This window comes from Salvelinus namaycush, unplaced genomic scaffold, assembly GCF_016432855.1.
Source record: "Salvelinus namaycush isolate Seneca unplaced genomic scaffold, SaNama_1.0 Scaffold108, whole genome shotgun sequence".
NCBI classification, from domain to species: domain Eukaryota; kingdom Metazoa; phylum Chordata; class Actinopteri; order Salmoniformes; family Salmonidae; genus Salvelinus; species Salvelinus namaycush.
Genome location: NW_024057764.1, coordinates 375,001 through 379,129, shown reverse-complemented (window position 1 = coordinate 379,129; position 4,129 = coordinate 375,001).

The window sequence follows — 4,129 nt, the reverse complement described above, 5'->3', positions numbered from 1 at the left end:
GTCACTGGCGACCAATCACAAGATACATACACTCACTGTCGACCAATCACAAGAGACATATTTTAACTATATGCGCTGACCTCTATTTTTAGCAAAATTTCTCTTTTACTTTTTATTTTTATTTCTCTCTCTCCCTCACGGTCTCTTTCTCGCTCTCTCTCTGCTGGTCTCTTTCTCTCTCTCTCTCTCTCTGCTGGTCTCTCTCTCTCTGCTGGTCTCTTTCTCTCTCTCTCTCTCTGCTGGTCTCTTTCTCTCTCTCTCTCTCTCTCTGCTGGTCTCTCTCTCTCTCTCTGCTGGTGTCTTTCTCTCTCTCTGCTGGTCTCTTTCTCTCTCTCTCTCTCTGCTGGTCTCTCTCTCTCTGCTGGTCTCTCTCTCTCTCTCTCTGCTGGTCTCTTTCTCTCTCTCTCTCTGCGGGTCTCTTTCTCTCTGTCTCTCTGCTGGTCTCTTTCTCTCTCTCTCTCTCTGCTGGTCTCTCTCTCTCTCTCTGCGGGTCTCTTTCTCTCTGTCTCTCTGCTGGTCTCTTTCTCTCTCTCTCTCTGCTGGTCTCTTTCTCTCTCTCTCTCTCTCTCTCTGCTGGTCTCTTTCTCTCTCTCTCTCTGCTGGTCTCTTTCTCTCTCTCTCTCTGCTGGTCTCTTTCTCTCTCTCTCTTTTGCTGGTCTCTCTCTTTCTCTCTCTCTGCTGGTCTCTTTCAATTCAATTCAATTCAAGGGGCTTTATTGGCATGGGAAACATACGTTAACATTGCCAAAGCAAGTGAAGTAGATAATATACAAAAGTGAAATAAACAATAAAAATGAACAGTAAACATTACACTCACAGAAGTTCCAAAAGAATAAAGACATTTCAAATGTCACATTATGTATATATACAGTGTTGTAACAATGTGCAAATGGTTAAGGTACAAAAGGGAAAATAAATAAACATAAATATCTCTCGCTCGCTCTCTCTCAATTCAATTCAATTCAATTCAAGGGGCTTTATTGGCATGGGAAACATGTGTTAACATTGCCAAAGCAAGTGAGGTAGATATTATACAAAAGTGAAATAAACAATACAAATTAACAGTAAACATTACACATACAGAAGTTTCAAAACAATAAAGACATTACAAATGTTATATTATATATATACAGTGTTGTAACAATGTACAAATGGTTAAAGCACACAAGTTAAAATAAATAAGCATAAATATGGGTTGTATTTACAATGGTGTTTGTTCTTCACTGGTTGCCCTTTTCTTGTGGCAACAGGTCACAAATCTTGCTGCTGTGATGGCACACTGTGGAATTTCTCCCAGTAGATATGGGAGTTTATCAAAATTGGATTTGTTTTCAAATTCTTTGTGGATCTGTGTAATCTGTGGGAAATATGTCTCTCTAATATGGTCATACATTGGGCAGGAGGTTAGGAAGTGCAGCTCAGTTTCCACCTCATTTTGTGGGCAGTGAGCACATAGCCTGTCTTCTCTTGAGAGCCATGTCTGCCTACGGCGGCCTTTCTCAATAGCAAGGCTATGCTCACTGAGTCTGTACATAGTCAAAGCTTTCCTTAAGTTTGGGTCAGTCACAGTGGTCAGGTATTCTGCCACTGTGTACTCTCTGTTTAGGGCCAAATAGCATTCTAGTTTGCTCTGTTTTTTTGTTAATTCTTTCCAATGTGTCAAGTAATTATCTTTTTGTTTTCTCATGATTTGGTCTCTTTCTCTCTGTCTCTCTGCTGGTCTCTTTCTCTCTCTCTCTCTGCTGGTCTCTTTCTCTCTCTCTCTCTCTCTGCTGGTCTCTTTCTCTCTCTCTCTCTGCTGGTCTCTTTCTCTCTCTCTCTCTGCTGGTCTCTTTCTCTCTCTCTATCTGCTGGTCTCTTTCTCTCTCTCTCTCTGCTGGTCTCTTTCTCTCTCTCTCTCTCTGCTGGTCTGTCTCTCTCTCTCTCTCTCTGCTGGTCTCTTTCTCTCTCTCTCTGCTGGTCTCTTTCTCTCTCTCTCTCTCTGCTGGTCTCTTTCTCTCTCTCTCTCTCTGCTGGTCTCTTTCTCTCTCTCTCTCTGCTGGTCTCTTTCTCTCTCTCTGCTGCTCTCTTTCTCTCTCTCTGCTGGTCTCTTTCTCTCTCTCTGCTGGTCTCTTTCTCTCTCTCTCTCTCCTGGTCTCTTTCTCTCTCTCTCTCTCTCTCTGCTGGTCTCTCTCTCTCTGCTGGTCTCTTTCTCTCTCTCTCTCTGCTGGACTCTTTCTCTCTCTCTCTGCTGGTCTCTTTCTCTTTCTCTCTCTCTGCTGGTCTCTTTCTCTCTCTCTCTCTCTGCTGGTCTCTCTCTCTCTGCTGGTCTCTTTCTCTCTCTCTCTCTCTGCTGGTCTCTTTCTCTCTCTCTCTCTGCTGGTCTCTTTCTCTCTCTCTCTCTGCTGGTCTCTTTCTCTCTCTCTCTCTCTCTGCTGGTCTCTTTCTCTCTCTCTCTCTCTGCTGGTCTCTTTCTCTCTCTCTCTCTGCTGGTCTCTCTCTTTCTCTCTCTCTGCTGGTCTCTTTCTCTCTCTCTATCTGCTGGTCTCTTTCTCTCTCTCTGCTGGTCTCTTTCTCTCTCTCTCTCTGCTGGTCTCTTTCTCTCCCTCTCTCTCTGCTGGTCTCTTTCTCTCTCTCTCTCTCTGCTGGTCTCTTTCTCTCTCTCTCTCTCTACTGGTCTCTTTCTCTCTCTCTCTCTGCTGGACTCTCTCTTTCTCTCTCTCTGCTGGTCTCTTTCTCTCTCTCTATCTGCTGGTCGCTTTCTCTCTCTCTCTCTCTGCTGGTCTCTTTCTCTCTCTCTCTCTCTCTCTCTGCTGGTCTCTTTCTCTCTCTCTCTTAATCTCCTGTTCTCTCATTGACAGTTTGCATGTTTTGCCCGGGTGAGCGGAGATTTCACTTGATGGGCAATTTAGGAGCCCGGCGGCGAACGCCGAATGCTCAACACTGACAGTGAATCTCGATAAAGGGGTGGAGTCACCAAACTCCGCCTTCACAGTTTAAGTTGTTCTATTGGTTTACTGAGATCTCAGTAGCTTGTCTGTTATGTGATGACATCATTCATTAAGGGGGAGTTGGGTTGTAGAGGAGGGATGTTTCTTCTGGTCAGAAACTCATCTGTTGAGTTTATTTTTAAAAACTGGCCAAGATAAAGCAAAGCAGTGCGACAAAAACAACACAGAGGTACACATGGGATAAACAAACGTACAGTCAATAACACAATAGAAAAATCTGTATACAGTGTGTGCAAATGAAGTAAGGAGGTAAGGCAATAAATAGGCCAATAGTGGCGAAGTATTTACAATTTAGCAATTAATACTGGAGTGATATATGTGCAGGTTAGGATGTGCAAGTAGAAATACCGGTGTGCAAAAGAGCAGAAAAACAAAAACAAATATGGGGATGAGGTAGTTGGTCGGTTGGATTGGCTATTTACAGATGATGTATACATATAGATACAGCCAACGAGAGCATACATGTCGCAGTGGTGGGTAGTATATGGGGCTTTGGTGACAAAACGGATGGCACTGTGATAGACTGCATGCAATTTGCTGAGTAGAGTGTTGGAGGCTATTTTGTAAATGGCATCGCCGAAGTCAAGGATCGGTAGGATGGTCAGTTTTACGAGGGTATGTTTGGCAGCATGAGTGAAGGAGGCTTTGTTGCGAAATAGGAAGCCAATTCTAGATTTAACTTTGGATTAGATATGCTTAATGTGAGTCTGGAAGGAGAGTTTACAGTCTAGCCAGACACCTAGGTATTTATAGTTGTCCACAAGTCAGAACCGTCCAGAGTAGTGATGCTAATCGGGCGGGCGGGTCCGGGCAGCGATCGGTTGAAAAGCATACATTTCGTTTTACTTGCATTTAAGAGCAGTTCGAGGCCACGCAAGGAGTGTTGTATGGCATTGAAGCTCGTTTGGAGGTTTTTTAACACAGTGTCCAAAGAAAGGCCAGATGTATACAAAATGGTGTCGTCTGAGTAGAGATGGATCAAAGAATCACCCTCAGCAAGAGCGACATCATTGATATATATAGAGAAAAGAGTCGGCCCGAGAATTGAACCCTGTGGCACCCCCATAGAGACTGCCAGAGGTCCGGACAACAGGCCCTCCGATTTGAAACACTGAACTCTATCTGAGAAGTAGTTGGTG